Raw genomic sequence first — 13,879 nt, forward strand, 5'->3', positions numbered from 1 at the left:
AGACTCACATTTAGATCAGTGTCCGCTGACGGTTGCTCTGTGGTCTACGTGCTTAGCACACATCCTTCCTGGTGGAGCTCCTAATTCTATTATTGCTGGAGACTCCATTCCAAATAAAGTTGTGGACCCATAAGCACACTCCCTGCCTTTAGTCTTTTTGTTATGGGTAATAGGGCCTTGTCCTCCCAACCACTGACAGTCTTAGAGAGCTTAAAATAGTGATCTTGTGACAGTAGTATAGTTGAAGGGCACTGACACCCACCAGACAGAATTAGAGCTGGCCCTATCATTTATTAATTATGCCTCTTACTAAACCTCAATCAATCTCAATTTCTGTCTAATAGAATGAATAACCACCATGTAGGATCATGATTCAGACTGCAGGCGAAAGGATGTTCTGTATCTAAACACAATGACTATATCACAGCAAGTCCTTCCTAGCTATTGGTTTTCTTTCCTTCTTTCTGGTATTTTGTCCTTTCTAAGCTGTCACCTCCACTTTCCTTTTACAAGTACACTTCTTTTTATAACATTCCAATAAAACTCCAAGTCTATAATAATTCAAACAGATTACTTACAAAGGAGGATGTGATATTTATACCATATTGTGGTCATAGGAGCACCCTGAAATAAATGATAATTTTTCACTAAACCTACATGTTATAATGCTCATTAAACCTTCTAAACATCCAAGCTCTCTCACATGGCCTTTGCCATGCTGGACCCTGTGCCTGGATTCCCTTTCCTCTCACACTCTGGCTCTGCCCTTCCACTCTCTACCAGTTCCCTTCTCTTACAGCTCCAGCTCAGTCAGGTCTCTCTCAAGTGTCTCCTTGTTCTCTTCTCCTTTCCCTCTAGGAACTTATCACACTTTAAAATGACTCCCTGCTCTTCTTGTTAAAATTGTTTAATGTCTATCTTCTCAAAAGACATGACACTCCATAAAGGCAGGAACCATACAATATCTACATCAGACAGCAAACAGGAGAAGACTCAGTAACTGCTAAGTGAATACATGATTTATCTCACACCACTCAACCCAAGATTACACACATGGTTTTTGGCAAGCTCATATCATGGAGGTCCATTTCCAGTTCACCACCATTTTTGTTTCTTTTCCAACATCCATAGTTTTTGTTTTTAATTTTTTAAAATAAGAGATCCATGGTTAGTTTTTATAGCCACAGCTGGTTCTTCTGCCTCTGGCATGCTCAAACTTCTGGCCCTTAGAAAGAACATAGGGTGTGGGGTGAAGTTGTTGGGTTCCTAAAGCCTTGCCGTTCTTTTGAAGATCATACAATAAGTATGGTGCCATGGCCTTTGGGAAGCTCCAGGGCTAGCTGGACAAAACTGAGGAAGATCGTACTCACGAGTCTTGAAGACACAACTTCTGCTTGCTCACCCTAGTGAAGCTGCATACACCTTCAGCTTGGGAACTTCCAAAATCCACACATCATCTGTGACTATCTCTTCAACCACAACTGTTTTGTTCTTTTGGCCAGGAAGCTTTACATTACCTAGGACAGGGACACAGGTGGCTGGTTATTGCAACACATAAATAACCTTTTCATCACAACCTGATTGAAGGTAGAGTTGGTTTATCTGGCCAGAAACCTGTTCAGCTTGACTAGCAGCCTTATGTAGATGCCCTGGCTCTTGGGCTCCTTATGCTGAACCTTTTTGTCCTTGTTGTGGCAAATGTCAACATTTCTATGGCATTTTCTGCTTGGCAAGGTCAAGAAAAACTCACCTTCATTCTTAAGGGGTCTCTTTCATGCCTGCTGCAAGTCAATTACATGGTTTATATAAGTATGCATTATGCACATATACACATGTATGCATGTGTCACATGAGCAGAGATATTTACTTGGATAAACAATGAGTTTTTAAGTCATCTAAAAAAAAAAGGCATGGTAAATGTATAAGAAAAAAAGGATGGTATTAACAAGAGACCTCTGAATGAAATCATGGAGAACTTGATAGCATCATGAGGCACTGGGGGTAATATCCCATGTGCAATGATGTACTAAAAGCATTATTCAAGGATCTTTACAGTTGCCATCTATAGCTGGGATCTAAGGCTATTTCACAGCCCTCTGTATACAGGTCCCACCAGAAGAGAGCTGGTCTCCAAGGAGTGCTGACCCAGGCTTTCCGGCCCACAGGAGGGACAGGCTCCAGCCAGGTACAGTAAGACCAACTAACACCAAAGATAACCAAATGGTGAAAGGCAAGCACAAGAAACTTACTAACAGAAACCAAGGCTATTTGACATCATCAGAACCCAGTTCTGCCACCACAGTAAGTCCTGGATACCCCAACACACCGGAAAAGCAAGATTTGGTTTTAAAATCACATCACATGATGCTGATGGAGGACTTTAAGAAGGACATGAATAACTCCTTAAAGACATACAAAAGAACACAGGTAAACAGGTGGAAGCCCTTAAAAAGGAAACACAAAAATCCCTAAAGAATTACAGGAAAACACAAACAAGTGAAGGAATTGAACAAAATCATCCAGGATCTTAAAATGGAAGTAGAAACAATAAAGAAATAACAAAGGGAGACAACTCTGGAGATAGAAAACCTAGGAAAGAGATCAGGAGACATAGATGCAAGCATCATCAACAGAATACAAGACAGAACAGAGACTCTCAGGTGCAGAAGATACCATAGAAAACATTGACACAACAGTCAAAAAATGCAAACTGCACAAAGCTCCTAACCCAAAACATACAGGAAATCCAGGGCACAACGAGAAGATCAAACCTAAGGATAATAAGTATAGAAGAGAATGAAGATTCCAAACTTAAAGGGCCAGTAAATATCTTCAACAAAATTATAGAAGAAAACTTCCCTAACCTAAAGAAAGAGATTCCAATGAATATACAAGAAGACAACAGAACTCCTGATTGGACCAGAAAAGAAATAATACCTCCTGTCACATAATAATCAAAACACCAAATGCACAAAACAAAGAAAGAATATTAAAAGCAGTAAGGGGGAAACGTTAAGTAACATATAAAGGCAGACCTATCAGAATTACACTAGACTACATGCCAGAGATGATAAAAGCTAGAAGATCCTGGACATATATCATACAGAGCCTAAGAGAACACAAATGCATGTTCAGGCTACTATACCCAGCAAAACTCTTAATTACCATAGATGGAGAAACTAAGGTATTCCATGACAAAACCAAATTTACACAGTATCTTTCCATAAATCGAGCACTTCAAAGGATAACAAATGGAAAACTCCAAAAAAGGAGGGAACCTACAACCTAGAAAAACCAAGAAAATAATCTTCATTTAACAAACCAAAAAGAAGACAGCCACATAAACATAATTCTACCTCTAACAACAAAAATAATAGAAAATACCAGTCACTTTTCTTTAATCTCTCTTAATATCAATAGACTCAATTCCCCAATAAAAAGACATAGATTAACAGAATGGATACATAAACAGGACCCAACATTTTCCTGCACATGGAAAACTGGCAAAGACAGACAGTTCCTCAGAGTAAAAGGCTGGAAAACAATTTTCCAAGCAAATGGTCCCAAGAAACAAGCTGGAGCAGCCATTCTAATATCCAATAAAATCGACTTTCAACCTAAAGTTATCAAAAAAGATAAGGAAGGACACTTGATGCTCATCAAAGGAAAAATCTACCAAGAAAAACTCTCAGTTCTGAACATCTATGCTCCAAATGCAAGGATACCCACATTCATAAAAAAAAAAAAAAAAAAAAAAAAAAAAAAAAAAAAAAAAAAAAAAAAAACCTTTACTAAAGCTCAAAGAACACATTGCACGTCATACAATAATAATGGGAGACTTAAAATCTCCATTCTCATCCATTCTCAGCAATGGATCCATCATTGAAAAAGAAACTAAACAGAGACACAGTGAAACTAACAGAAGTTATGGACCAAATGGATTCAATAGATAACTTTAGAACATTTTTGGACAACAAAAGAATATACCTTCTTCTCAGCACCTCACAGTACCTTCTCCAAAACTGACTATATAATCTGTCCTAAAACAGGCCTCAAGAGATAGAAGAAAATTGAAATAGTCCCATGCATCCCATCAGATCACCACTGACTAAGGCTGGTCATCAATAACAACAGAAACAATAGAAAGCCCACATACACATGGAAGCTGAAAAAACACTCTAATCAAGGAAAACTTGGTCAAGGAAGAAATAAAGAAAGAAATTAGAGATTTTTTAGAATTTAATGAAAATGAAGCCACAACATCCCCAAACTTATGGGACACCATGAAAGCAGTGCTAAGAGGAAAACTCAGCCTCCAAAAAGAAAGTGGAGAGAGCATACACTATCAGCTTAACAGCACACCTGAAAGCTCTAGAACAAAAGAGCCAACAGGAGTAGAAGGCAGGAAATCATCAAACTCATGGCTGAAATCAAACAAGTAGAAACAAAAAGAACAATACAAAAAAAATCAACAAAACCAGGAGCCAGTTCTTTGAGAAAATCAACAAGATAGATAAACTCTTTGCCAGACTAACTAGAGGGAATGGAGGCAGTATCCAAATCAACAAAATCAGAAATGAAAAGGGAGACATAACAACAGATACTGAGGAAATCCAAAAAGAAACATCAGATCCTACAAAAAAAAAAAAAAAAAAAAACAAAAAAAAACCTGTACTCAACAACACTGGAAAACCTGGATGAAATGGACAATTTACTAGAGAGATATTAGGTACCAAGTTTAATTCAGAATCAGATAAATGACCTAAACAGTCCCATAACCCCTCAAAATATAGAAATAGACATTAATAGTCTCCCAACCAAAACACCCCAGGACCAGATGGGCTTGGTCCAGAGTTCTATCAGATGTTCAAAGAAGACCTAATACCAATATTCTTCAAACTATTCCACAAAATAGAAACAGAAGGAACACTACCCAATTTGTTTTATGAAGCCACAATTACTCTGATACCTAAACCACACAAAGACCCAACAAAGAAAGAGAACTTCAGACCAATTTCCCTTATGAATACTGATGCAAAAATACTCAATAAAATTCTTACAAACTGAATCCAAGAACACATCAAAATGATCATTCACTATGATCATGTAGGCTTCATCCCAAGGATTCAGGGATAGTTCAATATACAGAAATCTATCAATGTAATCCACTACATAAACAAACACAAAGAAAAAAACCACATCATCATTTCATTAGATGCTGGAAAAGCATTTGACAACATTCAATATCCCTTCATGTTAAATGTCTTGGAAAGATTAGGAATTCAAGACCCATACCTAAACATAGTAAAAGCAATATACAGCAAACCAGTAGTCAACATCAAACTCAATGAAGAGAAACCATTTCTTCAGAACTTCTTCAGAGAAGTCTCTGAAGAAGAAATTGAGGATTTCAGAAGATGGAAAGATCTCCCATGCTCTTGGATTGGCAGGATTAATTTAGAAAAATGACCATATTGCCCAAAGCAATCTACAGATTCAATGCAATCCCCATCAAAATTCCAAATCAGTTCTTCATAGAGTTAGACAGGGCAATTTGCAAATTCATCTGGAATAACAAAAAACCCAGGATAGCTAAAACTGTTCTCAACAGTAAAAGAACTTCTGGCAGAAGTTCATCGTCCCTGTACTCAAACCATACTACAAAGCAATCATGGTAAAAACTGCATGGTACTGGTATAGTGACAGGCAGGTAGTGGAATAGAATTGAAGACCCAGAAATGAACCCACACACCAATGAACACTTGATTTTTAACAAAGGAGCTAAAATCATACAGTGGGGAAAAGACAGCAACTTAAGCAAATGGTGCTTGTTTAACTTGAAGTCAGAGTATAAAAGAATGCAAATGGATGCATTTTTATCTCCTTGTACAAAACTCAAGTCCAAGTAGATCAAAGACCTCCACATAAAACCAGATACACTGAAACTAATAGAAAAGAAAATAGGAGAGTACAGTAGTATCAAGATCACACAAAGGTATTTGTAGTAGCCAGAAGCTGGAAACAACCCAGGTGTCCCTCAACAGAGGAATGGATACAAAAAAATGTGGTATATTTACACAATGGAGTACTATTCAGCTATTAGAAACAATGAATTCATGAAATTCGTAGACAAATGGATGGAGCTGGAGAACATCATACTAAGTGAGGTAACCCAGTCTCAAAAGATCAGTCATGGTATGCACTCACTGATAAGTGGATAATAATCTAGAAACTTGGAATACCCAAGAAATAATCCACATATTAAATGATGTCCAAAAAGAACAGAGGAGTGGCCCTGGAAATCAGTTTGGCAGTTCCTCAGAAAATAGGACTTAGCTCTAACTCTCCTAGGCATATACCCAGAATATTCTTCAGCATGTAATAAGGACACATACTCCACAATGCAGCCTTATTGTAATAACCAGAAGCTGGAAAGAACCCAGATGTCCCTCAACAGAGGAATGGATGCAGAAAATGTGGTATATTTTCACAATGAAGTACAACTCAGCTATTAAAAAACATTGAATTCATGAAATTCTTAGGCAAATGGCTGGAACTAGAAAATATCATCCTGAGTGAGGTAACCCAGCCACCAAAGAACACACATGGTATGCACTCATTGAGAAGTGGATATTATCCCAGAAGCTTGGAATACCCAAGATACAATTCACAGACCACACAAAGCTAAAGAAGAAGGAAGACCAAAGTGTGGATACTCGGGTCCTTCTTAGAAGGTGGAACAAAATACCCGTGGGAGGAGATACAGAGACCAAGTGTGGAGCAGAGACTGAAGGAAATACCATCCAGAGACTGCCCTACCAGGGGATCCATACCATATACAGTTACTAAATTCAAACTATTGTGGATGCCAACAAGTGCTTGCTGACAGGAGCCTGGTATAACTCTCTCCTGAGAGGCTCTGCCAGTGCCCTACAAATGCATAAGTGGATACTGTCAGTTAACCATTGGACTGAACAAAGGGTCCCCAATGGAGGACCTAGAGAATGGACCCAGGGAGTTGAAGAAGTTTACAGCTCCATAGGACGAACAGTAATATGAACCACCCAGTACCCCCAGAGCTCCCAGGGACTAAACCACCAACCAAAGAATACATATGGAGGGACCCATGGCTCCAGCACCATATGTAGCAGAGGATGGCATTGTTGGACATCAAAGGGAGGAGTAGTTTTTGGTCCTGTGAAGACTTGATACCCCAGTGTAGGGAAATGCCAAGACAGAGAAGCAGGAGTGAGTGGATTGGTGAGCAGGGGGAGGGGGAATGGGAAGGAGATTTTTGGAGGGAAAGGAGGAAAGGGGATAATATTTGAAATGTAAATAAAGAAAATATCCAATAAAAAAGTGTTATTCATTAGCGATCAGACAACTAGGGAAGGAGAAAAGAAATGACAGGAAGTATCCCAAACTACAGGCAGCAATAAAGCTTGAGCCCTAGGAAACATAAGACGTAAAACACAGAGGCCCAAAAAATTCAATGTACAATGGTTATAAATCCAGTGTAGATTGCTCATCAATATAGACCTAAAGAAATTGAGATTAGCATGCCACAGAGATATCTCACATCTGTGTTTTTTATATTTCTATCCCCTATAGCTAAAATATGAAATAAGTGTAAATGTCCATCAACAAAGGAACAGATAATAAAAATGTGGCATGTCTCTCTACATTGAAGTTTTGTTCAATCATGACATTTCTGAGAAACATAACTGGAGAGCATCATGTTAAGCAAAATAAACCATGTTCAGGATAAAAAATACTGCATGTTTCTTCTCATATGAAGAACTTTGATTTAAAATATATATACACACATTTACTCTACTCACAAGTGAATATTAGCTATAAAGTAAAAGATAATCATGCTACAATCCACAGACCTAGAGAGGCTAAGTAACAAGGGAGGATTAGGGGAGGATGCATGGATCTCCCTGGGAATGGGAAACAGAATAGATTTTGAGGGTGAACTGAGGGTGAGTGGGGATGGGAACAGTTGGGGGCATGGAGGGAAAGAATACTGGGAGAGACGGCTGGAACTAGGAGGGGGGTGCATTTCTAGGATGAGGTAGAAATCTAGCACAATGGAAACTCCTAGAAATCTACAACAGTGACCACAGCTCAGACTTGAAGTAACAGGGGACATGGAACCTGAACAAACCATTTTCTGTGACCAGGCAAGGCTTCCAGTGGAGGAAATGTGACACTAATCCAGGCCCAAACCTTTGAGCTACAGTTTGTCGTACCTGCAAGATGTTCTAGGGTAAAGGTGGAGCAGGAGTTGTGGGGGTGGCCAACTAATGACTGGTCCAATTTGAGATCCATGCTGGAAGAGGGAGCCCTTGCCTGACACCACCTGGGAGACCAGGAACCAGAGGTTGAATAGCCCAAAGACCTAAGATAGAGCCAAAACCAACCAGCAAAAAGAGTCAGTGAAATGATTCTTAGTGATACTCTACTGTGTAGACTGAAGCCTGGCATAATCGTCATCAGAGAAGTTTCATCCAGCAGTTTGTAGGAACAGAAGCAGAATCCCATAGCCAAACATAGATGGAGATATGGGGATCCTGTGGAAGGATAATGTGAGCCAGGGAAGGCCAGGAACCCACAAAACACAGCAGACAGAATCAACTAACTATGGCTCATTAGGGTTCATGGAGACTGAACTGACAATCAGGGAGCCCGTATGGATCTGAGCTAGGTCCTCTGCATGTGTGTTATGGCTGTGTGACTTGGTGCTCTTCTGGGACACCTAGCAGTGGGAGCGGGGGCTGTCTCTGAGTCTTTTGCCTACTTTTGGGATCCTTTTCATCCAACCCTAATATAAGGGTATGAGCTAAGTCTCACTGCAATTTGATGTGGCATTTTTGGTTGGGAGGTCTGAAGGGAAACAGAGAAGTGGATCTTGAGGGGAGTGAAGGAGTGGGAGTAGAGACTGGGAGAAGAGGAAAAGGAAAGTGTGGTCATGATGTAATATATGAGAGAAGAATAAAAATATAAACATGTACATATAAATAAATGTGCATGTGTGAAGCAAAAGGAGACTGTTGGGGGAAGGTTGAGGACTGGGGATGGGGCAAGTGAGGATACTAGAGGAGCGAAAATGGATGAAGTCAGTGATATACATGTGTGAAACTCAGGATTTGGCATGTCAAATAAACATATTAATAGCTTTATAAAGAGAAAGAGAGACAGCAATGGAGTCTTGTCATCAGGACTCATCCTTGAACAATGAAAGTCACTGAATGCATTACAGAGTGGTGCTTGCATTCATTACAAAAAAAGGCCCCCAGGACGGGGAAGGGTAGATAGGAAAAGTAGCTGAGCCTGGAACGCCAACTTAGAATGTGCACTAACAGTCTAAGTTGAAGGCGGAACATCATTTTTTGTTTGTTTGCTTGTTTGCTTGTTTGGGGTTTTTAAAATAAATGTTCATTATTAGACAAATTTTGAAAACTCATATACAACATGAGCAAATTATAAGACATATCAAAATCCTGATCTCAGAGGATGAAAAATCATAGATGAAGAAAGAGAATGGAGAGCCAGGAAAGGAAGTTGCCAAAAAGGATTTGCTAATTGCTGAAGTGTTATAGATGAAATATAGGATGTATGAACATAAGGTTTGGAGCTTAAACGGTTCCTAGTCTTGAGTGAAGAAATTTAAAAGACAGTAGAGGAACCCTAAACATACAGTGACAGACGCATGTGCAAGAGAGGTGATGTGAGTGATGTCCCCATGGGATCTGGCATTCAAAGACTTGGTCCTCAGTTGATGGCACTGTTTGGGGAGGATTACAAGGTATGGCCTTGCTGGAGGAAATATGTCACTGGAGGTGACATTTGAGGTTTCAAAGCCATGTACTAACCAGTCTGTTCTCTCTGCTTCTTGTTTGTGGTTGAGATAAGAGCCCAGAGCTCTCAGATTTCATGTCTAGCTGCCATGTCTGCTACTTTCTGTCATGCAGTCCCTGTCATTATAGACACTAACCCTCTGGAACCCTAATCCCCAAATGAATTCTTCCTTCTACACATTGCTTTGACCATGGTGTTTTGCCACAGATATAAAAAAGTAACACAGAGCAAGGGTGCAAAAACGGAAACATGATGTGAACTATCGTGGCTACCATGGCTAAGCCGTGCCTCCCTCCAATCATACTTATTAGCCACTTCTGACCTTTGTTTTTTTTTTTAATTTTTTTTATTTATTTTCTATATTCTTTGTTTGCATTCTAGAAGCCTTCCCTTTCCCAGTCCCCCCCCCCTATGTTCCATAAGTCCTCTTCTCTCCATCCATTCTCCTGTCTTTCCCACTCCCTTTTCTCTCTCCTGATACTCCCTTACTATGCTGGATCAAGCCTTTCCAGGATTAGGGCCCTCGTCTTCCTTCTTCATGGGAATAATTTGATATGCTAATTGTATCTTCAGTATTCAGAGATTCAGGGCTGATTAATATCCACTTATCAATGACTGCATTCCATGTGTATTCTTTTGTGATTGTGTTACCTCGCTTAGGATGATATTTTCCAGTTCCATCCATTTGCCTAAAAAATTCATGAATTCATTGTTTTTAATTGCTGAATAGTATTCCATTGTGTATATATACCACATTTTCTGTATCCATTCCTCGATTGAGGGATAACTGGGTTCTTTCCAGCTTCTGGCTATTATAAATAAGGCTGCTATGAACATAGTGGAGCATGTGTCCTTATTGCATGCTGGGGAATCCTCTGGATATATGCCCAAGAGAGGTATAGCAGGGTCCTCTGGCAGTGTCATGCCCAGTTTTCTTAGGAACCGCCAGACTGATTTCCATAGTGGTTGTACCATCTTACAATCCCACCAGCAGTGAAGGAGTGTTCCTCTTTCTCCACATCCTCCCCAACACCTGCTGTCTCCTGAGTTTTTAACCTTAGCTATTCTGACTGGTGTGAGGTGAAATCTCAGGGTTCTTTTGATTTGCATTTCCCTAATAGCTAATGATGTTGAGCATTTCTTAAGGTGCTTCTCGGCTATTCGAATTTCTTCAGGTGAAAATTCTTTGTTTAGGTCTGTACCCCATTTTTAATAGGGTCATTTGGTTCCCTGGGGTCTACCTTCTTGAGTTCTTTGTATATATTGGATATTAGCCCTCTATCGTGACATGACAGTATACTTAAGTGACCCAAACAACTCTACCAGAGAACTCCTACAGCTGATAAACAACTTCAGAAAAGTGGAAGGTTATAAAATCAACTCAAGCAAACCAGTTGCCTTCCTATACTCAAAGGATAAGCAGGCTGAGAAAGAAGTTAGGGAAATGACACCCTTCACAATAGCCACAAACAATATAAGGTATCTTGGTGTGACTCCTACCAAACAACTGAAAGATCTTTACATCAAGAACTTCAGGTCTCTGAAGAAGGAAATTGAAGAAGACCTCAGAAAATGGAAAAATCTGCCATGCTCGTGGATTGGCAGGATTAATATAGTTAAAATGGCCATCTTGCCAAAAGCAATATACAGATTCAATGCAATCCCCATCAAAATCCCAACTCAGTTCTTCACAGAATTGGAAAAAGCAATTCTAAAATTTATCTGGAATAACAAAAAACACAAGATAGCTAAAACTATTCTCAACAGTAAAAGAACTTCTGCGGGTATTAGTATCCCAGACCTCAAGCAATACTACTGAGCAATAGTGTTAAAAACTGCATGGTATTGGCACAGGGACAGGCAAGTGGACCTATGGAATAGAATTGAAGATCCAGAAATGAATCCACACACCTATGGTCACTTGATCTTTGACAAAGAGGCTGAAAACAACGAGTGGAAAAAAGATAGCCTTTTCAACAAATGGTGATGGCTCAACTGGAGGTCAGCATGTAGGAGAATGCGAATTGATCCATTCTTATCTGCTTGTAGTAAGCTCAACTCCAAGTGGATCAAGGATCTCCACATAAAACCAGTAACACTGAAACTAATAGAAAAGAAACTGGGGAAAACCCTTGAGGACATAGGCACAGGGGCAAAGTTCCTGAACAGAACACCAATAGCTTATGCTCTAAGATCAAGAATTGACAAATGGGATCTCATAAAATTACAAAGTTTCTGTAAGGCAAAGGACACTGTCAAAAGGACAAAACGGCAACCAACAAATTGGGAAAAGATCTTCACCAACTCTGCACTTCTGACCTTTTTGCTGTCCAGCACTTTGAGCACGAATAGACAGACTGTCTCTGCAATGGCTCCTCATGCTTTCTTTGGTTCAAGTTCTTTCTTTTGTCTTGCTTTACTTCTTTACTCTCAGGCTCTTCCACGGAATTCTACTGAAACAGTTTGAGAATTACTTCATCTTTCCTTCTTGCTTCTCCAGCTCAGAGTATCATCCTGTGAAATCATGATTAGTTTTTCTTTAAGATCCTTAAAATCTTCCCCACCCCAATGTCTAGAGACTTTCATCTCTTCATCTCTTTAAAAGCATGTATGTCTGACTATATTTGTCAACATATTTGAAAATTTGTTGAAGACTACTCTTTCCCTATAGATTGTGATTAATATATATACCCTCACCCAAAGGCTCTGGAGAAAGATAATCTGCCATCTAGGATGATGGAACAAGGAAGCTGGCATTTGGTTAACAAAGTTTGATAACTGTGTTCTTCTGGAAGATAGGAAGATGGATAAACTATACATAATCAGCAACACAGAATTTTCTTGCTTCTTGCAGGCATCTTCCTTCCAGAATATCTTGGAATGACGGCCATACAGAACAGGTGGAGTCTTGTCTATACCTTTTTTCTCATTAATTTTTGTATAAAATGATAGAAAGACAATTTTAAGAGATAAAAGTTTTCAAAATCATAATATTAAAATGAACAAGTAAAATAACACTCTACTTGTAGATTTCATCCAGATGGTGAGCAGGTTGTTTAGTTTGTAAGTATCTGTCTTCTTTGATCATTGATGCTGTCTATGGAGAAATCACCTTCCTGCTTTGTGTGACTTTTCTGGGGGAGATCTGAACCACAAACCAAAGAAATGATTCCAACCACGTTTAGCTTAGTGAGCCAGTGAGTTTATCAGGGTTGTTCACAGGAACATGAGAGAGGAGATGGTTATGGGTATATGGATGACTCAAAGACAACTGCATCACCAAAAATATTACCCCATAATGGGTAGCAAATCTTGAAAAGTACATCACTGGAACAGTCTGTCCAATCAGAGAGTGTCTTCTCTCTACACAACAGTTGCTATTGTCCATAAAACTTTGGGGAGTGGCCATGTGAATCTAATAAGTATCTGGAGCTTCCTGAGACTCCTAAGCTTTGTTTACTTCCTTACCGTTTTGTTTCAATGCAGAGGGAACAGCTATACAACAGATATAATGACTAGAAACAGCCTAACGTAGAAGCAACCCCCAAGACTATCAACTGATGAATAGATAACACAAATGGACTATGTTATTTAACCACATGAAGACAGTAAATACTCATTCATACTACTACATAGGTGAACTTTAAGAAAATCACACTTAGTAACAACTACACAGATAATTTCATGTATTATATTTGTGATGATTACTGTTAAATTTCAACTTGACAAAACATAGAATCACATGGAAAATAGGCCTCTGAATCTATAGGGATTTGTTGATTACATTAGATAAGATGGAAAGATCTGTTCACTATCAGTGGCACCATTCCCTAAGTAGGGGCAAGTGCAGAAAAAGTCAGCTGAGCTTATTGTGGTGGATCATGCATTTAATCCCAGCACTAGAGAGGCAGAGGCAGGTAAATCTCTGAGTTCAAGGACAGAGTGGTCTTCCCAGTGTATTGCAGGACATCCAGGGCTATACAGAGAAATCCTGTCACAAAAAAACCAAAAAACC

At 39.3% G+C, this 13,879-nt stretch overlaps 1 pseudogene; it reads right to left on the bottom strand.

The window, feature by feature from the left end:
• Positions 1 to 1,168: 1,168 nt before the first annotated feature.
• The window catches only part of LOC127680248 (60S ribosomal protein L18-like), a 28,870-nt pseudogene continuing 16,159 nt past the window's right edge, over positions 1,169 to 13,879 (bottom strand).

The sequence above is a fragment of the Apodemus sylvaticus genome, chromosome 3 (assembly GCF_947179515.1).
Source record: "Apodemus sylvaticus chromosome 3, mApoSyl1.1, whole genome shotgun sequence".
Lineage (NCBI taxonomy): Eukaryota > Metazoa > Chordata > Mammalia > Rodentia > Muridae > Apodemus > Apodemus sylvaticus.